This window comes from Myxocyprinus asiaticus, chromosome 17 (genome assembly GCF_019703515.2).
Source record: "Myxocyprinus asiaticus isolate MX2 ecotype Aquarium Trade chromosome 17, UBuf_Myxa_2, whole genome shotgun sequence".
Taxonomy (NCBI): domain Eukaryota; kingdom Metazoa; phylum Chordata; class Actinopteri; order Cypriniformes; family Catostomidae; genus Myxocyprinus; species Myxocyprinus asiaticus.
The window spans coordinates 7,873,041-7,899,332 of NC_059360.1; the positions used below are offsets into that span (position 1 = coordinate 7,873,041).

Sequence of the window (26,292 nt, forward strand, 5' to 3'; positions counted from 1 at the left end):
ATGAACTTGAAATAACACAGACTGATGGCTTCATCGAAAGCTTATACCATCGATGAACAACCTTGGAGCTCACAGTAGGTCTGTCTTTAAAGGTTTACAAGTTATTGTTGAAAATCAATTTGTCTATGGAAAAAATTAATGGGATTTTTACTTCCCGAACCAGACTGCTGCACTCTAAAGCGGCACATTAGTGTAAACTGTAAGACTGTCACAAAAATTATCTGCATCACTTCCGGGAAAGTCAAAAACTCTGCGAGAACCAACAGCATAAAACTCTCACTCAGAGGAGCATCTCCACCTGAGAAAACACACCCCACTGATTGGGGACCATAAAACTCAAATCACACTCACATCACATCTGCTCTCTCTCTCTCTCTCACCTCAGGACACTTTAAGGACACTAAAAACTAATTTATGACTTATCCTGTTCTGTTATGTGAAAGGTTTGCTGATCATATATGTTTGGTATCATTCAAGAGGTCTCAGTGCAACTGGTAAAACTGTCTCATTCCCTTTCAGCAAAGTCAAATCACAAGTAAGATTTAAGAACTTAGTAAAATACAATATTCTATCTGGGGCATGCCCCTCCCAAGTCTCACACAGAGACCAGATGCTGTATGCAGATTAGGTGTATTCTTTGTAAACATCAAACAACCTACACAATCAAAGGTCAACTTACAACTCCCTAAATTGTAAACCAAATCCTAAATAACATCAAACACACACATCTGAAATAACAATGGAATCGTTTGGTACTTAATGAAGGATGGCAGAGAAGCTCTGGAAATCTGTAAGCCAGATCTCCCATGCTTCGTCGTTTGCATGTAGTTTTATCTCTACCAGGTATTTCTTATTATTGATAAATGTTTGAAGGAATCTGTAAGCAGATCTCCCATGCTGTACCGCTGCATGTAGTTTATATTTATCAAAGTCTCTCTGTAGCCAGAAGATCCACACAATAAACACTGTGTGTAGTTTTTTCACTACCAGGTAATTGCAGTTTGTATTTCTTATGTTTAGTAAATGTTTGAATGGAATGCAACTTTAATTATATTATTATGCTTGGTTCACTGATAGCTTTGAGTTTGATTTATTATTTTAATTGGATTGTTTGAATGTATTACTATTACCTGGTAAATAAATTGTTATTATGATTCATTCTGAAGGACTGTTTTCTAGTATATTTCTTATTAACTACAAATCTATGGTCAGAGTTGGCTTAAATTAGCTACTTCAGAAGTAACCCATTAGTTATGTAAAAGGCTAAATGGTAAACCGAGAATCTATAATAGAACTTAGCCAAGTAGAATTAAACGGGAATACTAAGGGTAGGACCGAGAATCTGTATCAAACAGAACTTAATTGACTGGGGCTAAACGGTAAACCGAGAATCTATAATAGAACTTAGCCAAGTAGAATTAAACGGGAATACTAAGGGTAGGACCGAGAATCTATAAGACAGAACTTAATTGACTGGGGCTAAATGGTAAACCGAGAATCTATAATAGAACTTAACCAAGTAGAATTAAATGGGAATACTAAGGGTAGGACCGAGAATCTGTAAAACAGAACTTAATTGACTGGGGCTAAACGGTAAACCGAGAATCTATAATAGAACTTAGCCAGGTAGAATTAAAAGGGAATTCTAAGGGTAGGACCGAGAATCTGTAAAACAGAACTTAATTGACTGGGGCTAAACGGTAAACCGAGAATCTATAATAGAACTTAGCCAAGTAGAATTAAACGGGAATACTAAGGGTAGGACCAAGAATCTGTAAAACAGAACTTAATTGACTGGGGCTAAACGGTGAGTCGAGAATCTATAATAAAACTTAGCCAAATAAGACTAAACGGATAAAGCCGAGAACCTATAAGGACTTAGTCTAAAACTTACTAATATCTGAAACTGATGAATTTGTAGTTAAAGGATCTGTGTCCGGCCGGCACAGGACCCAAATAACATTGAAATAACAAATGCAGTCTAGAAGAGAGAATTACTAAAATTCAGAGCATAGATACATCAATGAGGTTTTTCATAATTGGAGTCTGATGAAATAAAGAAAATAATTAATGATAATATTAATAAAACATGGAACTCAAAACAAATAATAAAAGTATTATTTAATGTCGCGCACGATAAGACAGAACACACAGGAGACCTTCAGCCACGCCATTGGATACCGTCCTTGGACCAGTGGGTGACTTCCCCCTTACAAAACCATCCTCTTCAACAGTGAGTTTTTTTCTTTTGAGAAACTACTGTCATGGCGGAGCAACAGTTTGAAAAGAATATTGCTGAGGAAGTTAGTCCCCTTAAGTATTGAGGTTTGTTACCGCCATAGTAACGCAAGAACACACATAAGAATGTTCAACAGAACAAGTTTACCAGGCACTCGCATCTGCATACACATTTGCGAAAAGTATGTTTCTGGCCTTAGACTGGTTGTCTTTTTATTCACAAAACATTCTGTGTAATATTTAGTTAAACTACTTGTCCTCAGTTTACCCAAACACAAATGCTGTCTCTTAAACTTGGTTCACATTGTGAAGTTCACAGAGTTTTTCCTGAGCTTAAGATAGAAATAGAAAACTTGAAAACACATTTCTAAATGCATGAGAATGTTTTTTTTCCCTTGTAAAAAAAGTTGCTTTCTTTTGTTTGTTCTGTATAGTTTGACAAAATATATAGACAATAAATAATACTTATTTTTGCACTCAACTGTGAACATACAGCGTGAACACTGAAATAAGTTATAGATTTACATGTCTTTGTCAAACATAATTTATTGGTTTGAATCTAAATATTCACTCACTCTTAATCTGAGCAGTTACTGAGTTAACAACTGTCTCATTCAATGATCTGCAAGTCATTTACATTCATGTCCGACTTGAATGGAGTACCATTAGTATTATGTGTATTTGTTTCATGAGACATTCAAGAGTCTAATTACTGACTGGTTGACAAAGTGTAATTACAATTACACTTTCAGAGTATTGACAAAATTGCATTTTAACTAAAAGAATCATGTTTGTTGGGGCCTGAGTAGCTGAGCGAGTATTGACGCTGAATACCACCCCTGGAGTCATGAGTTCGAATCCAGGGTGTGCTGAGTGACTCCAGCCAGGTCTCCTAAGCAACCAAACTGGCCCGGTTGCTAGGGAGGGTAGAGTCACATGGGGTAACCTCCTACTGGTCGCTATAATGTGTGGTTCTCACTCTCGGTGGGGCGCATGGTGAGTTGTGTGTGGATACCACGGAGAATGCCGTGGGCCTCCACATGCTCTACATCTCCGTGGTAACGCGCTCAACAAGCCAAATAAGATGCACGGATTGACGGTCTCAGACACGGAGGCAACTGAGATTCGTCCTCCGCCACCTGGATTGTGGCGATTCACTATGCCACCACAAGGACTTAGAGCGCATTGGGAATTGGGCATTCCAAATTGGGGAGAAAAGGGGAGGGAAAAAAAATCATGTTAGCATGGAGCCCAATTATAGGTTCATTTATGAATTTGTAAATAACTGGATCATAAGGACGAGATAAGTTTGAAAGTAAAACTGAAAGGTGTGACATGTTGGAACCATAATAAGCATACCTGTCTGATTTCCAAACAAATGATTGACTTTGGGGGTTGAATATTTTTGACATGACATTTGTGGAGAGAATTAGTTATTTTTTATTAAAAAATTTGGGTAAACTGAACTCTTTGTTCTCAAAATCACTCAAATGTGTATTAAAAACTTACTTTGACTGTTTACTGAGGTTTTAGTTGATGTGTATTAATTCACATCACCAGAATGTATTGCTGGTCAGAGATGTTGAATCATTTTGATTGCAACTGTACCATGTACAATAAAGATTATATATTATCACAATACCAAAATTTCAGTAGTCAGTAATGAAATTTGACGATTCTCAATACCAGCTTCAAAACCACAACAAATAATAACACTAACTAATATGTTAACTACAGAAGAATGGTTTCAAGTTCTTGAGTAATTATTCAAGACTAGTAAACAGTCAGTAATAAAATAATAAAAAGCAGCAAATAATAGAAGTAAAATAATAATAATAATAATAATAGAACAAAAAATACAAATTAAGAAAATTCTGTGCTTTTTAAACAGCTTTAAAAGTTTATAAAAGCAGTAGGCTATCAAGTATTCAAGTAAACACTCAGAATGAAATGCAACATAAAACTACTACTGGTCTTCACTGTATGATTGTAATACATTAATACTTTTTAAAGCTACTAAAGTTACCCAGTCAAGAGCAGTGAGTGTTTTCTCATTTTCTTGGTATAGTTGTTTGATTATTATAATGACACACTAGACAGCAGCAGGTATATTAGCTTACATTTATACATACAAGTCCGACATTTTAATACAAATCTGTTTTTTTCTCTGCTGTTTACGTTCACTTTAGACATCACTTTCTGTGCTTACATGAATACCTCACCAAGACGGGCATTCAGGTGCACATTAGTGTGAGCATTTTCGGAACACGTGCATGTTCAGCACACACATGCACACGCATTTATTCCAGTGAATAATGGACTAAGTCTACACTCTCTCACCTTTATGTTCACCTCGATCCATCTTTAACTTACAAAAAACAAACTTTTTCTTCTTAATAGAGCTACATATCGCCAATTTTCTTCATAAGATACACAGTGACACATATTATGACACATATTATGATTCACTACATCGCGAGCCATCACATTATAATCTAGCTGAAGCAAGCGTTGCAAGCGAGTGATGAGCATCCCCATGCCAGAGTGTGCATCAGCTGGGAGAAGATTCAATCTCTTCCTCGGTCACTTCAAGCAACTCATAGATGCGGTGCTGACCGCACAGAGAAAAGCCAGTTTCGAAGCTTATTTTCATAAACTGCTTCCTTATTATTTGAACTTTAACAAATTATGCTTTAAAAGATATAATGCCGGGGGTTTTCATTGTGAAACAGAATGCGGCACAATAATTGTTTTATCTCGATTATCTTGTTTTCATAATCGTTGGAAGCCAAAATCATAATTGAAAATAAAATGCAATTAATCGCCCAGCCCTATGTGGATGAGGTGTAAATGTAGCTATATTTATGCATTTCCAAATGAAGATTGTCCTGCTATTCCTTGGCCTCTCCCAGACTAGAGACATGATGCTGATCCAATATATATATAACTATTATCTGAGCTCAACCTGTCCTCAAAGTAGCAAAATCAAATATAGCTGCAAGCAGCGATGACGGGCCCAAGCACAGTGGGTCCATTTCCACCTGGTGGCTTTCGGAAAACAATGCAAGGTGGACACCTGCATTTGACATTATTGTAAACAGTTTTGAAGCAATTTGGGTAAATATAAGAGGATTATTTTAAAGTCTGTTGTAAGAGCCACACTTCCTGCTGCCAGGTGGTGGTGCTATGACTGTGACATCCATGTGATTAGCCCCCAAGACTAAACTTACAAAATTTCAGAAAATCCAAAATGGCCGACTTCCTGTGGGGCAAGCTAATGACTGTAAGTATGAAAGTTGTTCGGCTTGATGAGAACAATATGTGTACCAAGTTTGGTGACTCTAGGTGAAAATGGGGATGCTACAGAGACCCCATTACATGCCCATTTTAAAAGGGGTGCTACAGAGACCACCCCCCCCCCGCCCACCCCCACGCTCATGTGTGAAATTTAATGGCCGATGACTCTGTGTGCAAAAACAAGTGCCTCAAAAACACCAAAATACAGGAAGAAAGTGATAACAATGCATTGCCATGGCAACAGTATTTAAGATATCAAAATACCCCCTTACAATTTTACATCAGCAGTGTCTTGACATTATTCTATAGAATTTAAGCAATTCATGTAAACACTAGGGGGCTATTTCTGTTAAAATTGCCTTCCTGCTGCCAGTTGGTGGCGCTATGCCCCCAAGAAAAAACATACAACTAAATTTTGATCTAAATCACACAATGCACGCAGAAGATATGAGACACTTCCTGTTTCCCTATTTTTGCCATTAATTTAGTGAATCGGCATGGTAACACCATTCCATATTTAAAAATCTGTTTGCAATTTAGCATCTTCGATGTCTTGGCATAATGTTGTCTAAATGTGGTGACAGTCTCATGAATCACCTAGGAGTATTTAAAAGTTCAGGAAATCTAATCAATACATTTTTAATTGTATTTAAAAAAAAAAAGATTCTAACTGATTAATTTTACATATTTGCTATAATTTAATGTAATTATTTATTGTTGAAAATATGTAGATCTAAAGATTATATTGTAATGAAGTCATTTACCATTTTTTATTTATCCTTTAAATTAAATTAACAAATGTAATTCAAGGCATTAGGTGTTAAGACAGTCTAAATAGATTTTAATATGAGCATAGAAGTCATTTAGGCTTGTAATTTCGTTGCAATTCTGTGGCAATAGGTTTCAATTTCTTTTATTGTTGCATTTTTTCCTCTGTTCACTGTCAAAATAAATGAAATACATTAACTTTGAGTCTGCATTTGTTATTCATATGCACAATTGTTTACATAGCCTCTAAATTAATGTTGGGCAAATGAGGACATAAATTAGGCTAGAATACTGCATGTCGCCCATAGAATAATTATTAAAAGCAAAAATTAACAACTGGTTACCAACAAACAACTATTTGTCACGGTTCTGGCATTTGTGCTGGCTCATAGTGTTGTTTGTTTTTCTCTCTCCCTCATGTCTCACAGGTGGAGCCGGCACGCGAGCTGCATTTCCATGGGAACGGTGAGCGATCTCGAGGAGACGCCGATCACGGCAATGATTTACTCAATTTTACCATTGAACCGTCATCTGTGCTTTTGGGTCCTTTGTCGTTCCCTCCCATTGACACTATTGATCCTTTGACACTATATGATGCCACAACGTCGTCATGACGGACTTGCACCGTTCCAAAGTTACGTTGTGGCAATGAATACAGCAATTTCACTTTTCCAGTTGTCACAACGTAATCAATTACATTGCAACAACTAAAGTTTGGTCATAAAATATTGCCATTATTACATTGTCTGATATTTAAATCTGGTATATGGCCATATACGAACAAATACAATTAGAGTTCATATATTTGAACATTTATGTACACATTTAAATTCCACAAGTGTTTAAAAAAACATGTTACATATATGAAAATTGTCATTTGTCATATTGTCATTCTGTATATTGCATATATCTACTCTATACAATTGACATTTTTATATCAGTAAAAACAGTTACGAACACTTTCAGCATACAAGTGTTCAGTATATATTGCCATTTTCAGATTCGTAGCCTACTGTATTAATAGTACTTCAAATTCAAATCACATTTTATTACACAACTAATGGAGATTTTTAGTGAATTTTTGGGATTCTTTGTATAAATGCAGGTTTTTGTGTCTCATTCTCAGCACGCAGGGTGAAGATTAAACGCTAGCTGTGGTGTATGTGTGCTGTCTGCGGTCCCGTGAAAGTTTAGGAGGATTTTGATAGTTAACGCACAACTTGGAGATGCTACACTATTACTATGGAGATGATACAATAGCTGCTGTGCATTTGGATATGTTGCGACTGCTTCAGGCTTTTCAAACATTTGTTTGGCCTCTGTCAAACTGAAGGAATGCTATGGGAATCCCTCAGATTTATGTTTTTTGTGGAAAATTTGTGGAAATTATAAAAAATGGCAAGCTACTGCAAATAATGCAGAGATTAGTTGAATTTGCAAGATCACAAAATCGGTTGTGTCTTGAAGGGATCCCTCTTTTGTCAACTTCTCACACATGCGCAGTCTGCTATGTATAAGTATGTGTATCTGTGTTCATCAGTTAACTGTGTTTATCAAAAGAATGACTTATAAAGTTAAAGATCAGTTTAAGATGGCTAGCAAAATAACAACATCATGCTCATGAAACACTGCGTTTGAAGTCACACAGCAACGATAAGTGCTAGTAAAAGATTATTTTAAATGGTCTGCTTTGATAAAAAAGTCATTCTTGATGATCAACACAAGCTCTAAAATAAATATTTAACATAATAAATTTGATAACTTCATCTCTACATGTGCTATTGTCGGTAATGAGATATTGTAAGTCAGTGGAGAAGTACATCAATCAGCGCCGGTAAAAGGAATCTGACTGGGTGTTCTAGTGGTAATTGATCCGCTCATTGCATAAGAGGTTAAAGGTTCTAATCTGCCCGCATAAAACGTCATGGTTACTCGATGTAGTGACACTAGGGGTCACTCTTGGGAGCCCGAGACACCTCTGGTCTTTGATAAAAGGCCAATGAAAATTGGCGAGTGGTATTTGCATGCCACTCCCCCAGACATATGGGTATAAAAGGAGCTGGTATGTAACCACTCATTCAGGTTTTATGCTGAGGAGCCGATATAAGGTCCAGCTGTAGGGCCTTGGCCCACTTAAAATGGCAGCAGAGACTGCATGGCCCTTTGTTCTATGATCAAAAGGAGAGACATTGAACTCAGTTTCCCAGGATCCTTCACAAATTCACGACTGGATGCGAAGTCCCGCCCATGGACCCAGTCTCAATCGCCATTGGTCGAGCGGCCTACGACCGATGACATCATCTCGTCAACAAAACCCGCGGACAGATGAATTTCGAGCTCTCTGTGCTAAGCTCTGCCTGGCTGTTAAGGGACATCTGTACTGTGCATGTACTGAAGGAGTTTTCCCTCCGTTTGGACTGAGAACAAAGAGACCACGTTTTTCCAACCTCACCATTTGGCCACGGTAGAGTAAGATTAACTTAGCTTTGTTCAAGTCTTACAGTATACTTTTATCAACCGGTTGAGTTTCACTGTAAAGCAACAGTGAATTTATTTTGAAAAACGGAAAGGCGAACAGTTTCCCTTCTCCCTCTTTTTCATTCAACGTTGACTACTTTCTGCATTCTTCTCCATCGCTGGATCCGAAGAATAAAGCAGAGACGCGTCTTTTCGCTGACGAGCGTAAGACAAGGGACCATTCAGACCGTTTCTCCTGACCGCTCAATGCAACAGGAATTCCAACGGACAAACCTACTGAAATCACACAGGATTTCCCAAGTAAGGCTTGATATCTGGGCAGATTTAGTTTAGAAACTGTGTTTTTTCTTGTGAATCTAAATCGTATTTTTGATTCTAAATGCTGATGTTTTGAGTATATTTGTATGTTAAACTCTGCTCGCTGCTTCGAGTTGGGAGATTTGTATTTAGTTTTCTTTTGGGGTTACATTTGTTTTGTTGAGTGATTTGAACTAGTAATTCAGTCCTGCTGTTACGAGCGGTTACCCTTAACTAAACTGCATGCATTTTTCCTCTCTCTCTCTCGCTCTCATTCTCTCTCTCTCACTGATATTCATTGAGTGAGTGGCGCCTCGGTTTGTGTTCCACTCAGGCTGGTGAACCAAATTCTCCTGCCTGTTTCGTCAGTTCCTTTGTGTGTCTGCTCATTTCCACCCGCACGTGGTATTAGCTCCATTTTGGATTTAACCCTCCATTTTGAACCTGATCCTCCATTTTGATTCCTTTGCTACCACACCTGGACACACACACACACACACTAGCATATAGCGCCACTGTTAGCTTAGGATATCCTTGATTTTATTTTTGGATTATATTCGGATAGTATTGGCTGTGTTCACTACTGCTTGATTATAATAAATCTTGTATACTATAATAAGTACTCCTGTTTGTTTTTGTTTGAATGTTGTGTTGAAGCCAACCTCTGCCACGTGAAGAACTCCCAAGTTACCTCAGAGTACTATTATGTTATTGGTGTTAGAAACTAACTGTAACTAGATTACTATTAGATTTGTATACCAATAATTTAACTAGTTTTTCCCCTTTTTGATTATTTTGATTAACAGTTAAGATACTCAACCTACAGGGTAGATTTTGTTTTATGAGACTCAATCAGTAACTTGCTATCATTTTTCTCTTTTCAAAGAGTGGTGCCCCGAGAATAGAGTTTAATGAATTAAATTCTATTTAATTACTATTTAGTTATTTAATTGTTATTTGATTATTCCATAATTAATAACAATTGATTATTGATTATTTCTGGAGAATAGTTTAATGAGTTAAATTCTATTTAGTTATATAAATTGTTATTTGATTATTCCATAATTAATAACAATTGATTATTGATTATTTCTGATAGTAAAACTGATTTAAACAACCAGTAGCACCTACATAATAATTGGTGCCCCGTGTGAGGCCGTGATAATTGTTGGCTTCCTCCAATATTCTTGCAAATAACTAAATATTTTAGAGTAGCCAAAGGTTTCCCTTCTTGGCTTCCTTTTTCTACAGGAAATTCAAACTGCTAAGACACAAAGCCGGTTGTGGTTGTGAATCATTGCAAGTGTTGTGTTAGTGGTTGTTAGTTTGGTACTAATTCACTACTCCTTCTGTTTGTGTTTGAGAGATTCAGTCACTAGATACTAACAAAGTAGTCTGACGTGCTGATAGTCATACTGTGATTATTTCACCTAAATTAGCAGCTCAAGGAACAGTTAATAATACAAAGCAGTTCCTCGTGAGTGACAGGTAAGTGGTTCCACCTGTGCATTCTTTCCTCAGGATAACGACTGGTGTGTCAGTGTTTTCCACAGAGCAACAGGTGTCGTAATTCGCCACCCTCAAAACTCAGCTAAGTTTCAGAAACATGAACTCATAAAGAGTTCCTATAGGGGTTCACTGGACATCACCCTCTCACCTGTCAAACCAGGGAGATATGAGTAGCCAGTCCCCATCAGCGTCCGGAGCTGAAGCTCCCAGGTCAGGTGAGGAAACCTCACTGTCCAACTGCGTCGCTGACCTCCTCCTTGTCTCTAGAGAAGAAAGGGAGGAGCTTAACAGCTACACACCATCTCAGTGTGATGCTGAAATGGCCGCCGTGGTAGATAATGCACACGATCCTCAAGGTAAGGTAACCACTATCCAGGAGGTAGTTGGTAGGCTGTTTCTACTTTACCACCACAAGGCCCAGTTGGAAATAGCAACACTCAAGGGCGAGGTAAAAACACTTACAGCCCAGTGTAGTCAGCTTGATGCAAGCAATCGTGCTTTACATCGAGACCTCCAGACTACAAATACTATGCTGAAGGTGTGTGTAGAAAGACTCCAGTTGGCTGAAAAGGAAAGCCGAGAGGTCGCTGACGACCAAGTACGGCAAGAAAGTCGAGACATACGGGCTAAAGCTCAAAAAGCGCTCCGCTACCCCATCTTTGACCAGAGTGTGGCAGAGGAATCAGAGGATGGTGCTACGGTGAAATACCATCAGGGAACGGAGGTTACACAAGTAACCATGACGTTCCCTATCTGTCACTCACTCGATGTTGTGTCGATGTAGTGACACTAGGGGTCCCTATACGAAATGTCACAATTGGCTGAACTGTGTTATGTGAACTGGTGGTGTGTGGTTGGCAGACTACTGTGTGCCTCATAGCCAGCACACCAGGTCGACACGTAACCTCCCCCAACATAGTTATGAGTGTTGAACGGCCCTTTCGAGACAAGTTGACTATCCAAAAGATAGAGACAGGCTTAACCCAGTCGTGGCCTCTTTTCCCCTTCTCTTTTTCCGCTCCCTGAAAAAAGGGGGATTATCTGACTGGGCCGCCAGGTCTAGTCGGGGGGTGTCCCTCCCAAGGGGAAGACACCGCGGAGACCACACCTCGCCCAAAGAGAGGGGGGGATATTTAAGTGGAAGAATACATCACATGGTCTTTCCGACCATGTGGAGAGTCTTCAAGGTAGATCCTACCCAACAGGGGAAGAGTTACTACAAACATGGAGACTGGGGCAGAGGGGCTCTGCCCTAGGAAGATGCAGTTTGCCAACAGGGAAACGAACTAGTGGAAGATATATATCGCATGGGGTTAGCCTTACAGGGAACCGCCACATGCGGAGCACCTACCCCAGAACAGGACTCTTAGTTAGCACGTGTACTGGGCCGGCCGCGAGTCTCTCCGAAAACTCGACTGCCACAGGGCTCGGAGGAAGTCAACCAGGGAACAAACTTGTGAACACTACTGGGAATTAAGAGCGCACGTCTTCAGCTCAAAAGGAGGTGGAAGGCGCTATGTGCAAGCGATACACCTGGCCAGCTATCCCGGGCTTATCTGCTTGTGTTTCGTGCCACTACCTGGGACGAAACCGGTTCCAACCGGTGGTTGTAGAACCTTGCAAAGGTGTTGGGTGTTGCCCAGCCCGCTGCTCTGCAAATGTCTTTTAGAGAGGCACCTCTGGCCAGGGCCCAGGAAGCCGCTACACCCCTGGTAGAATGGGCTCGTAGCCCTACCGGGGGCGGCATGTCCTGGGCGAGATATGCCATAGTTATGGCGTTAATGAGCCAGTGGGCGATCCTCTGCTTGGAGACAGCGCTTCCTTTCCACTGTGCACCAAAGCAGACAAAGGGTTGCTCAGAGATTCTAAAGCTTTGCGTGCAATCCAAATAGATGCATAAAGTGCGCACCAGACACAGCAACGACAGGGCTGGGTCTGCCTCCTCCTGGACTTACCGTCGACTGCGTCGTGGTGTGCTGCTATGGTGGCAACTTACACCTTCAAGGTGGAAGGGGACAGCCTCCCATCCAACCTCTCCTGCAGGAAGGAAAGCACTGATCTGTCTGCGCATCTCTGGGGGTCTTCGCATCGGGAAGAACACCACTTAGCGAACAGACACCACTTAAAGGCATACAGGCGCCTCGTAGAGGGGACCCTAGCCTGAGTGATCATGTCTATCACCGCGGGTGGCATCCTCAGCGGTGGCCACCCTGCTCGGGTTGATGCATAAGAGGCCGCTTCAGCACTGGCTCCAGACTCGAGTCCCGAGATGGGCATGGCGCCACGGGACACATCGAGTGGTCATCACGCCGGTCTGTAACCATCTTTTCAGCCCTTGGACTGACCTCTCATTTCTATGGGCAGGTGTTCCTCTAGAACTGTTCTCCAGGCACGTCGTGGTCACGACAGATGCCTCCAAAATGGGCTGGGGCGCTGTTTGCAATGAGCACGCAGCTGCCGGCCTCTGGACGGGTCCGCGACTGCATTGTCACATCAACTGCCTCAAGTTGTTGGCAATTCTGCTCGCCCTGCGGAGGTTCCGGCAGTTGATCCAGGGCAAGCACCTGTTAGTTCGGACAGACAACATGGCAACGGTAGCATATGTCATCCGCCAAGGTGGTCTGCGCTCTCGTTGTATGTCACAACTCGCCCGCCGTCTCCTCCTCTGGAGTCAGCAGCACTTCAAGTCGCTGCGAGCCACTCACATCCTGGGAAACCTCAACACTACAGCGGACGCTCTGTCATGGCAGGTTACCCTCAGGGGAGAGTGGAGACTCCACCCTCAGGTGGTCCAGCTGATTTGGCGTCAATTCAGACGGGCACAGGTGGACCTGCTCGCCTCCCAAGAATCCTCCCACTGCCCGCTCTGGTACGCCCTCACCGAGGCTCCCCTCAGCATAGACGTGCTGGCACACATCTGGCACCCTGGTCTACGCAAATATGCGTTTCCACCAGTGAGCCTGCTTGCACAGACCCTGTGCAAGGTCAGGGAGGACGAGGAGCAGGTCCTCCTGGTAGCACCCTGCTGGCCCACCCAGACGTGGTTCTCGGACCTCACACTCCTCACGACAGCTCCCCCCTGGCGAATTCCCCTGAGGAAGGACCTTCTTTCTCAGGGACAGGGCACCCTCTGGCACCCGCGATCAGACCTCTGAAACCAACCTGCGGTGGTAGACATGATCACTCAGGCTAGGGCCCCCTCTATGAGGTGCCTGTATGCCTTTAAGTGGCGTCTGTTCGCTAAGTGGTGTTCTTCCCAATGCGAAGACCCCCAGAGATGTGCATTCGGATCAGTGCTTTCCTTCCTGCAGGAGAGGTTGGAAGGGAGGCTGTCCTCTTCCACCTTGAAGGTGTATGTTGCCGCCATAGCAGCACACCACGACGCAGTCGACGGTAAGTCCTTAGTGAAGCACGACCTGATCATCAGGTTCCTAAGAGGCACCAGGAGGCTGAATCCCTCCAGACCGCACCTTGTTCCCTCATGGGAACACTCTGTAGTTCTTCAGGGTCTACAGAGAGCTCCCTTTGAGCCTTTGCAGTCAGCCAAGCTTAAAGCACTCTCCTTGAAGACTGCCCTCCTGACTGCGCTCACTTCCATCAAAAGGGTAGGTGACCTGCAAGCGTTCTCTGTCAGCGAAACATTCCTGGAGTTCGGTCCGGGTTACTCTCACGTGATCCTGAGACCCCGACCGGGCTATGTGCCCAAGGTTCCCACTACCCCTTTTAGGGACCAGGTGGTGAACCTGCAAGCGCTGCCCCAGGAGGAGGCAGACCCAGCCCTGTCGTTGCTGTGTCCGGTGCACGTTTTACGCATCTATTTGGATTGCACGCAGAGCTTTAGAATCTCTGAGCAGCTCTTTGTCTGCTTTGGTGCACAGCGGAAAGGAAGCTCTGTCTCCAAGCAGAGGATCGCCCTCTGGCTCATTAATGCCATAACTATGGCATATCTCACCCAGGACATGCTGCCCCCGATAGGGCTACGAGCCCATTCTACCAGGGGTGTAGCGGCTTCCTGGGCCCTGGCCAGAGGTGCCTCTCTAACACACCCAACACCTTTGCAAGGTTCTACAACCTCCGGGTGAAACCGGTTTCGTCCCAGGTAGTGGCACGCAACACAAGTGGATAAGCCTGGGATAGCCAGCCGGCCGTAATGCTTGCACATAGCACCTTCCACCTCCTTTTGAGCTGAAGACTTGCGCCATTAATTCCCAGTAGTGTTCACAAGTTTGTTCCCTGGTTGACTTCCTCCGAGCCCTGTGGCAGTCGAGTTTTTGGAGAGATTCGCTGCCGGCCCAGTACACGTGCTAACTAAGAGCCCTGTTCTGGGGTAGGCGCTCTGCATGTGGCGGTTCCCTGTAAGGCTAACCCCATGTGATATATATATCTTCCGCTAATTCGTTTCCCTGTCGGCAAACTGCATCTTCCTTGGGCAGAGCCACTCTTCCCCAGTCTCCATGTTTGTAGTAACTCCTCCCCCATTGGGCAGGATCTACCTTGAAGACTCTCCACATGGTTGGAAAGACCATGTGACATATCCTTCCACTTAAATATCCCCCCCTCTCTTTGGGCGAGGTGTGGTCTCCGCGGTGTCTTCCCCTTGGGAGGGACACCCCCCGACTAGACCTGGCGGCCCAGTCGGATAATTCCCCTTCTTTTTTAGGGTGTGGAAAAAAGAGAAGGGAAAAGAGACTACAACTGGTTTAAGCCTGTCTCTATCTCTTGGATAGTCGACTTGTCCCCAAAAAGGGCCATTCGACACTCATAACTATGTTGGGGGAGGTTACGTGTCGACCTGGTGTGCTGGCTATGAGGCACAGAGTAGTCTGCCCACCACACACCGCCAGTTCACGTAACACAGTTCAGCCAATTGTGGCGTTTCATATAGGGACCCCTAGTGTCACTACATCGACACAACGTCGAGTGAGTGACAGATAGGGAACGTCATGGTTACTTGTGTAACCTCCGTTCCCTGATGGAGGGAACGAGATGTTGTGTCCCTCCTGCCACAATGCTGAACTACCCGCTGAAATGGCCGGACCTTATATCGGCTCCTCAGCATAAAACCTGAATGAGTGGTTGCATACCAACTCCTTTTATACCCGTATGTCTGGGGAAGTGGCATGCAAATACCACTCACCAATTTTCATTGGCCTTTTTTCAAAGACCAGAGGTGTCTCGGGCTCCCAAGAGTGACCCCTAGTGTCATTACATCGACACAACGTCTCGTTCCCTCCATCAGGGAACGGAGGTTACACAAGTAACCATGACGTTTTCAACAATGGAGCTTGGATTCCCTCTACTGGACATTTCTGGTACTGCGTCAAGTTAACTGCCACTCAGAACTGGGTTAAACATATGGCTTTTGGTTTTCTAGTATTTTTACATTTCAGCTGATATTTGTATTATATTTTATTGATATAAAAATAAAAAGATTGTGCAGTACATTTTCATTACAATAAATTTAAACTGCTGTAGCTTTTTATTTAACTTTAAAACTGCGTTCACTTGCACAATAAATTGCAGTGGATACGGTATTTAAGATATCAAATATCTCTTTACAATTTTACATCAGCAGTGTCTTGACATTATTCTAAAGAATTTTGAAGCAATGCACGTAAACACAAGAGGGCTATTTCAAAGTCTGTTAAAATTGCCCTACTTCCTGCTGCAAGTGGCGCTATGCCCGTGACCCACAATAGCCGCATAAATGTGATCAGCGCCCATTACAAAACATACAGCTGAATTCATCAAAATCATACAATGCACACAGAAGGAACATCCTGTTTCACATGTTTGCCCTTCATTTATTGCCTTGCCATGGCAACACCATTCAAAATATCAAAAATCCGTGCACAATTCAGCATCTTCAATGTCTTGGCATAATATTGCCTAATTTTGGTGCCACTCACATGAATCTCCTAGGAGTATTCAAAATTCGGGGCCTGATATTTTCAAAAAATGCACATTCAATCCAAAATGGCCAACTTCCTTTTGGGCAGAGCTTATGACTGTCAGCACAAAAGTTGTCTGGCTTGATGAGCTCTATATGTGTACAAAGTTTGGTGATGGTAGCTCAAAAGGTATGTGCTACAGAGCCCCCTGAACATGCCCATCTTCTAGGTGGCACTACAGAGCCCCCCTGCTGATTGGATAAATTTTTTATTATTATTATTTGCTATTCGTTTTTAGATGAATTATGAGTGGAAAGCAATTGAAAATACATAGGCAAAAAGGTCAACGAGAATGAAAGGATGAAAAAATATTTATTTATTAGATATGTTATGGCAGCAGAGAAGACTTTGCTGGCCCTGAGATATTGCCACTGGCCATATACAGTACGAACAAATACAATTAGAGTTCATATATTTGAGCATTTATGTACACATTTAAATTCCACAAGTGTTTAAAACACAAGATACATTTTTGTCATATTGTCATATTCTGTATATTGCATATATCTACTGTATATAATTGACATTTTTATATCAGTAAATCATGTATGAGCACTTTCTTTCAGCATACAAGTGTTCAGCATATATTGCCATTTTCAGATTCGTAGCCTAGGGGAGCACGGGGCACAAACTAATGCGGGGTTAGTAGTCACACACGTGGTTTAAACGTTTCCACACACGCTGGTGAGACGAAACTTCATTTGATTACTTGTTGCTATATCAACACTGTGTAGATAAAAAAAAATTGCGGTTCCAAAGTTCATTTTAAGGTAGCAAAAGTAAAAATTCGCATGAGTCAATTTTCATCTCTGTTTTTACTGTTTATTTAAAATGAGGCAAACTTGGTATCATTTTAATCTCCAATCTTTTAGCTAGCATCTTACATACAGTAGTCTTTTAATTCTCAGATAGCCAGCAGAAGTGACCAGCCAGATTTAAATCCCAGTTGCACAAATGGGGCACGTTGTAACACTGCATTACAGTGTGCCCCAATTCCGAAAAACTATATGCAATTCCATGCAGTCAGATATGTAATTTACATAATTCCCCTTAATGCGTGTGTGTGTGTTTTGTCATCAATCCATGCATTATTTCGGTCAATGCTGTGGCTTTGTTGTGTATTTATTGTCAAGTGTCAAAATTAGTTTAAAAAAACATGATACATATATGAAAACTGTCATTTTTGTCATATTCTGTATATTGCATATATCAACCGTATATAATTGACATTTTTATATCAGTAAAAATATTTATGAAAACTTACTTTCAGCATATCTTGCCATTTTCAGATTCGTAGCCTAGAGGAGCGCGGGGCACAAACTCTAACACAGGTTTAGTTGTCACACACGTGGTTTAAACATTTCCACACACGCTGGTGAGACGAAACTTAATTTGTTTACTTGTTGCCATATCAACTCTGTGTAGATAAAAAAAAAAATTGCTGGAAAATCTGCTCCAGCAGCGGGAATTTGCGTGAGAGCACCGGTGACCAAGATGGCACAGCTCACGAACACCCATTGCACAACCCAGCCATGAAACACTCAGTTTATATAGGAAGGAAACACACTGCGTGCCGGTGCTGCACATTAACAACCTGGTTACCCCACACCTGAGAAAAGCCCAGTGAAATTGTACAGCGGTTTAAATTCAATTCAAGATCAAGCGAACAGGGGGATACCGTGTTGGATTATGTGGCAGTACTGAGAAAACTAGCTCAGGATTGTAATTATGGAGAAAAATTGACAGAAATGTCAAATATACGGGCCAAGCTTTAACAGTGTTGGGTTCTGCGCAGGTGAAAGCCAGACACAGGGAGATAGTGGTAGTACCCTGAACAGGACCAAATTTGTTGGGTAGAGTGTGGATTAAAGATTTAGGCATGAAATGGGAGGCCATACATAGAATTCAGGGGGTGGAAAATTTAACCTTGCCTAAAGTGCTTAGCCAACATGCAGAATTGTTTAAAGAGGAATTGGGCAAATTTAAGGGCCCACCGGCAAAGATTTATGTGGACAAGGAAGCTGTCCCAAGATTTTTCAAAGCTAGACCTGTTCCATATGCAATGAAGGTGAAAGTAGAAGCTGAAGTAGAACATCTGTTAAGAGAAAACATCATAGAGCCAGTCAAACACTCTGAATGGGCTGCGCCCGTAGTACCTGTTTTGAAGCCTGATAATACAATTAGACTCTGTGGTGACTACAAGCTGACGGTAAACCGAGTTTCAAAGTTGGAACAGTACCCCATTCCCCGAATAGAGGATTTATTTGCAACTTTGTCAGGAGGACAGAAGTTCACTAAACTGTATATGAGCCATGCCTACCATCAGATTGCATTAGATGCAGAGTCCAAGAAATATGTGACAGTGAATACCCATAAGGGATTGTTTACCTATTGTGTTTTACCCTTTGGAATTTCTTCTAGTCCTGCAATCTTCCAAAGAACCAACGAGGGGGTGCTGCAAGGTCTTCCATATGTGGCAATCTTCCTAGATGACATTTTGGTGATTGGTCATAATGATGAAGAGCATCTCCAAATGCTTGCCATTCTGTTGGAAAGATTGCAGGAAGCAGGACTAAGGTTGAAGCGGAGTAAATGCACCTTCATGGAAAAAGAGGTAATATTCCTGGGACATAAAGTGGATGAGACTGGCCTACATCCAGTACCAGAGAAGGTAACCGCTATTCAAAATGCTCCCTCACCAAAGAATATGACAGAACTGATGACCTATTTTGGACTTTTAAATTACTATAATATGTTCTTGCCCAATTTGTCTACTGTTTTAGACCCGTGCATAAGTTGCTGTGGAAAGATGCAAAATAGAACTGCGTTGTGGAACAAGAGGCTGCTTTTGCTCAGTCTAAAAAAATGATTTACTCAGTGCAAGTTTTAGTCTACTATGACCCCCAGAAGGATGTGATTTTGTCATGCGATGCTTCTTCTTATGGTCTAGGTGCAGTTCTTTTGCGTAAGATGCCCGATGGTAGTGAAAGACCTATTGAGTTTATGTCACGTACATTGAATCAAGCTGAGCGGAATTATTCTCAGTTGGACAAGGAAGGGTTGGCCGTAATGTTTGGCTTACAATGCTTCCATAAGTATTTGTATGGCCGGAAGTTTACCATCGTTACAGACCATAAACCCTTATTGTCTTTATTTAATGAGCTAAAAGCTGTTCCCCAAATGTCATCTCCTAGGATCCAGCGATGGGCTGTGACACTAAGAGAATATGAATACAACATCATCTACAAAGATGGCAAGGATCACGGAAATGTAGATGCTCTGAGTCATTTACCATTGCCGAGGGAATCTGGCATTGAACAGGAGGAAAGAGTCCTAATGCTGGAGAATGCAGACATAACTCTGATTACAGCAGAACAGGTGAGAGTGTGGACACAAAAAGATCTGGTATTATCCAGGGTGAGAGAAATGGTGCAAAGAGGATTTCCACATGAATTAGTTGGAGAAGAGTTTGTGAAATTCACATCAAGAAAAGCTGAATTAAGTGTACAGGGGCTTTGGGGGGCCCGGGTAATAATTCCCAGTTCGGGTAGACCAGAAGTTCTGAAACAATTGCATCAGTGCCACCCAGAGATATCTAGGATGAAAGCTTTGGCTCGAAGTTATGTGTGGTGGCCCAAGTTAGATCAGGATGTGGAACTTATTGTTAAATCCTGTCATACTTGTCAAGAGCATAGAAATGTTCTGGCTGTAGCCCCACTGCATCCTTGGAATTTGCCAGAAAAACCTTGGCAAAGATTGCATGTGGATTATGCAGGACCATTCATGGGAAAAATGTTCTTCATCTTGATTGATGCACATTCAAAAGGGATAGATGTGTATCCAGTGAATTCAGCCACATCTGCTACCACCAATAAATGTTTGCGTAATAGCTTCAGCAACCATGGATTACCCGAACTGATTGTATCAGATAATGGTACTTGTTTTGTTAGTGAGGAATTCAAGGAGTTCCTGAATAAAAATGGAGTACTACATGTAACCTCTGCACCTTATCATGCTTCCAGTAATGGTTTAGTAGAATGGTTTAGTAGAATGGGCAAATCTTGAAAGGAATGCTGAAAATGTATGTTGAAGGAACAACTGAAACTAAGGTGGCACAAGCTTTATTCAGTTACAGGATTACTCCTCAGACCACCACAGGTCTCTCTCCAGTGGAAATGTTATATGGACGAAAACTGCGATGTTCTCTGGACTTCATACATCCTGATTTGACCAGAAAGATTCATGAACAACAACAAAAGCAAAAAGTCCATCATGATAAAAAGGCCAAGGAACGTAGTTTTAATGTGGAAGATCCGGTACTTGTGCGGAATTTTAGCTATGGACCGAAATGGATTCCTGGGCATGTAGAGACTGTCACTGGACCACTTTCTTATAAAGTGATGCTAGGTGATGGGAAGATAGTCCGATGGCATGTGGATCAAATTCACTCACGACAGAAATCACTTATTAACATTGCAGAGGAGGTAATGGACTGTAAATATCCCGATTTTGACTTTTCGGACAATGCATCTTCTGCAGTGGCTAAAGAAATTGAGGATACAAGGACTGGAGACATTTCTAGTGAAACCAATGTGGCCTCTGAAGGAACAGATGGTTTATCTCAAATTTTGGAGATACCAACAGAAATGACTGATGAATTGGCAAATAACTGGTTATTAGCCCTGTTGTGCTCATGAGATGGTCACAGAGAACCAGGAAATTGCCTGGTCATTTGAAGGATTAAGAACTGAAGAAAAAAAACTTTGAACTGTGATTTGTATTTTTTAAACTGTGATTTGTATTTTTTGTTGTAACTGTTGTATTTGATTAATGTGACTTTGCTATTGCGGGAAGTAACTGTGAATCATTTGGGGAGAATACTGTAAACTTAAGGGGAAGGGGATGTTGTAGAGTGAGATTTAAACGTGAAATGTTGTTGTGAACATTTGTAGGGGGCAGTCTAGTGCAGTTCAAGTTAGCTTTAAAAACATCAAGGAAGAACTTGTCAGATGTGTATATTGAGTCCACCTGTTACACTGTTGATTGTACTGCTTGCTGCTGAACTCCCTCAGTAAATGATCCTTAATCTTCAGGCTGGTCTCTCTCAAATTATTACACATAATAACATAATATATTTGATAACTTCATCTCTATGTGTGCTGCTGTTGGTCATGAGATATTGTACGTTAGTGAAGTACATAAATTAGCGCTGATAAAAAAAGTTAGACTGAGTTGGATATTTTTTTTTTTTTTTTGCTATTCGTTTGTTGATGAATTATGAGTGGAAAGAGGTCAATAAGAATGATAGGATGAAAAAAATATTTATTTATTAGGCATGTTATGTGAGAAATCGCCACTGGCCATATACGAACAAATACAATTAGAGTTAATATATTTGAGCATTTATGTACACATTTAAATTCCACAAGTGTTTAAAAAAATATGATATATATATATATATATATATATATATATATATATATATATATATATATATATATGAAAATGGTCATTTTTGTCATATTCTGGATACTGCATATATCTACTGTATATAATTGACATTTTTATATCAGTAAAAATATTTATGAACACTTTCAGCATATATTGCCATTTTCAGATTCATAGCCTAGAGGAGCACGGGGCACAAACTAATGTGGGGTTAGTTGTCACACACGTGGTTTAAACGTTTCCACACACGCTGGTGAGAATTGAAACTTCATTTGTTTACTTGTTGCCATATCAACACTGTGTAGATAAAAAAAATTGCCGGAAAATCCACTCCAGCGCGGGAATTTGCATGAGAGCACCGGTGACCAAGATGGCACAGCTCACAAACACCCATCGCACAACCCAGCCATGAAACACTTGGTTTATATAGGAAGGAAACACACTGCGTGCCGGCTCTGCACATTAACAATCAGCTCACTTGGTTACCCCACACCTGAGAGCGATTAAGAGAGAGAGAGAGAGATAAAGACAAAATACACATTCTACACACACACAAACATTACGGCCAAGAATGCAGTCACAATGGGGGACATATTTTGCTTTTCTATTTCCTGGAAAAGAGCGTGAGCTGCAGAAAAAACTGCTGACACTAAACGACATTGATAACAGCCAGAACAAACATTTATCATAAATTCAAAATAACACATTCCAGTGCCAGATCGGCAATCAAAACATACACAGATCAGATTAAACAGAAACTCCAACTCAAGAACTGGAGATGTTTAACAAATGAAATGAGAAATATAGTTAACTGAAGAACGTAGTTACACATACTTCATATACATAACGTACGAAAGAGGGATCCCTTCTAGACAGGACACAAAAAATCTTCTATGTTATTTTGGGAATCATTCATGGAGCTTGGCTGCCCTCTATTGGACATTTCTTGTAATTGCCACTCATTACATATACACATTATGACATAGTTTTCTATTATTTTTACATTTCAGTTGATATTTTTATTATATTTTATTTATATAAAAATTAAGAAATATGTTTATTAACAATAAACTTTAAAATCCAAGCATGCCAAATACCTCAAAACATGTGAATATGCACAAAAAGAATGATGACATTTAATGCATTGCCATGGCAACAGTATTTAAGATATCAAGAATCCCTTCAGAATTTTAAATCTGCACTGTCATGACATTATTCTAAAAAAAATTAAGCAATTCAGGTTAATATAATAGGGATATTTCAAAGTCTGTTAAAAGTGACACACTTCCTTCCGACAGTTTGTGGCGCAACGACCGTGACACACGATGGCTACATCAATATGATCAGCCTGCAAGGACAAACATTTGGCTCAATTTTCATGTAAATTCAAACCATATTTGGAGAAGATATGAGACATTTCCTTATTCCAATTTTCTGACGTTAATTTATCGCATCGCCATGGCAATACCATTCGATATATCAAAAATTATTTTCTCAATTTAGCATCATCAGTGTCTTGGCATGATGTCACCCACATTTGGTACATGTAACATGAAATCCCTCTGAGGAGTATATCAAATTCCACAGCATGCATTTTTCAAACAATCCAAAATGGCCAACTTCCTTTTGGGCAGAGCTTATGACTGTCAGCACGAAAGTTGTCTGGCTTGATGAGATCTATATGTGTACAAAGTTTGGTGACTGTAGCTCAAAAGGGATGTGCTACAGAGCCCCCCAAACAGGCCCATGTTCTAGGTGGTGCTGCAGTGCCCCCCCTGCATGACCTCCCCGGCAACTTTGCCACGCCCTAATGGCCAGTGACTCTGATGTGTGTGCAAACTTTTAAGAGTTATCGCACATGTTATGTACTCCAAAAGAAACGAAAACCTTGAAAAGAAGTGTAATAATAATAAAAAATAATAAAAAACAGCGATGACGGGCCCAAGCACCATTTCCACCCGTTGGCTTTCGGAAAACAATGCAAGGTGGACACATGCATTAGGCATTTGACATTATTCTAGACAATTTTGAAGCAACTAAGAGAACTATTTTAAAGTCTCTTTTAAGAGCCACGCTTCCTGCTGCCCAGTGATGGCGCTATGTCCGTCACCCAAAATAATCAAATCCATGTGATTAGACCCCAACATACATCTCAATTTTGATCTAAATCACACATTGCACACAGAAGATGTGAGACACTGCTGTTTCCCATTTTTTGCCATTAATTTAATGCCTCGCTATGGCAACACCATTCGATATTTCAAAATCTGTTTGCAATTTAGCATCTTCAGTATCTTGGCATAATGTTGTCTAAATGTGGTGACAGTCTCATGAATACCCTAGGAGTATTTAAAAGTTCAGAGAATGTAATATTAAAAAAATCCAAAATGGATGACTTCCTGTTGGGTGGAGCTAATAATTATAATTCTGAAAGTTGTCCAGCTTGATGAGAACTATATATGTACTAATTTTGGTAACTGTAGGTGAAAATGGGGGTGCAACAGAGGCCATTTGAATGTGGCTATAAAACAAATGCTAGATGTTATTGCTTGTACAGTTTACAGACCGCCGAGTCCGCTCATTGCTGCTAATAATACTCAAGGTATTACTGTAATGTACTGTTATGACGAATGAGATCTGCTGTGTTGTAGTCCAACCACATTGGACTGTTGTGTATTTCCACCATCGCGGATGAGACCGGCACACTGAGTTTATCCATTAAAGAATCAAAGACCGCGGGACGGTTTACGAGCCGTCCACCGCGTCTCTGAGTGATAAACTAACAGCTGCTTTCTCTCCCACGATCGCGAAACCAGCTTTGATGCCGTCACTTAATTCTCTCTCTCTCTCGTACTAACCACACATACACGCACGTACGCACGCGTAACCCCTCACAAACATTCTTGCACACACTTTTGGCTAGCAGATAACTTCGTGATAAAGCTCAGCTTTGTCCCTAAGTTATCGTACAAGCGGAGACACGCGGTAAACGGGCAGACACCATTGACCGGTTTCTCTCCGCCCACATTCGCGCCATATTCTCTGGCCGGAAATCTCGCGTGATGTACTCACCACGAGAGTAACATCTGCCATTTAGTGCGCGTCCCTCCTTACATACACACACACACCTTCCTCACATGTGTTATAAGATCATCTTGGTTACCATATCTAATCATATCACTGTTTTAGTTTATAGTTGTAAGTCGGAAGTTTATTGACTGCATTGTATTGATTATTAATTGATATTACTGCATAAATAAACTTCTTTATATTTCAAAGAGAAGTGTTTTGGTTTGTTTGCATACACCTGTGTCAAATGCTGACGGGATGTCAGTGCTCGGATTCAAGCCTTTATGCTTGTCGATGTCGATTTTCCTAAGAGAACAATCTAATATTGAGACTGTTATACTATCTGGTTATTAGTCCCTGATTCCAGGGTGGTGCCCCGTCGATATTAATCCTTACTAATATTCTATTGATTTTTGATAATTGATAATTATCTTTGATGATTGTTGAATTTGAAGGATCAATAAGCTAGTGTTAATTTTAATCAGTGTTTCATTATTGTTAACAATTAACGATTATCTTTGATAATTGTTGATTTAAAGGATTAAAAAAGTTAACATTGATTCTCATCAATGTTCTATTGATTTTAATAATTAATAATTATCTTTGATAATTATTAATTATTGCTAATAACCAAACCCACTCCTGAACATAGCGCACTACATTCACTGGAGCCCCGTATGAGGTTTTAATGAGTTAGATTTTATTATTTAATTTTAATATTAATTAATAACTAAAGAAATAATTATTAATTATTTCTGATAGTAACACTGATCTAAACAACCAGTAAAACCCTACACACAGACATGTGTCCCTTCTGTCTTTAAACAGGCACTCGCTGCTAGTTCGGACAGACATGAAACAAAAACTAAAGTGCTCGGGGTGTTCATTGCCAAAGATATGTTGCCCTTACTCTGTTGATGAAGATGTGGGATTTCCATGTATGATTAAAACACTCACGTTGCATTACGACATCTCTTCTAGCATACATTTTTACAGCACGGTTATTCATTCTTTAGTGATGTACAACTTCTGAATATATGTTGAGTATGAAATGCACTTTATGTTGATGCATGTAGCATAAATGCAGGTATTAAGTTAAATGTTGGGTTGGTAATTAGAGAATTTTGTTTTTGTTAGTTAAGGACACTAATGAAAATTAACCATTGTTTTATTCAGTAATACTGTAGTAGCCATATAGTAACAATGGTTTTACTATAGTAATATTGTAGCAGCCGTG

The 26,292-nt window shown here is 40.7% G+C and overlaps 1 pseudogene; it reads left to right on the forward strand.

The window, feature by feature from the left end:
* The first annotated feature begins 4,447 nt into the window (after positions 1 to 4,447).
* LOC127454701 (uncharacterized protein K02A2.6-like) lies at positions 4,448 to 21,235 on the forward strand (annotated as a pseudogene).
* The last annotated feature ends 5,057 nt before the right edge of the window (positions 21,236 to 26,292 follow it).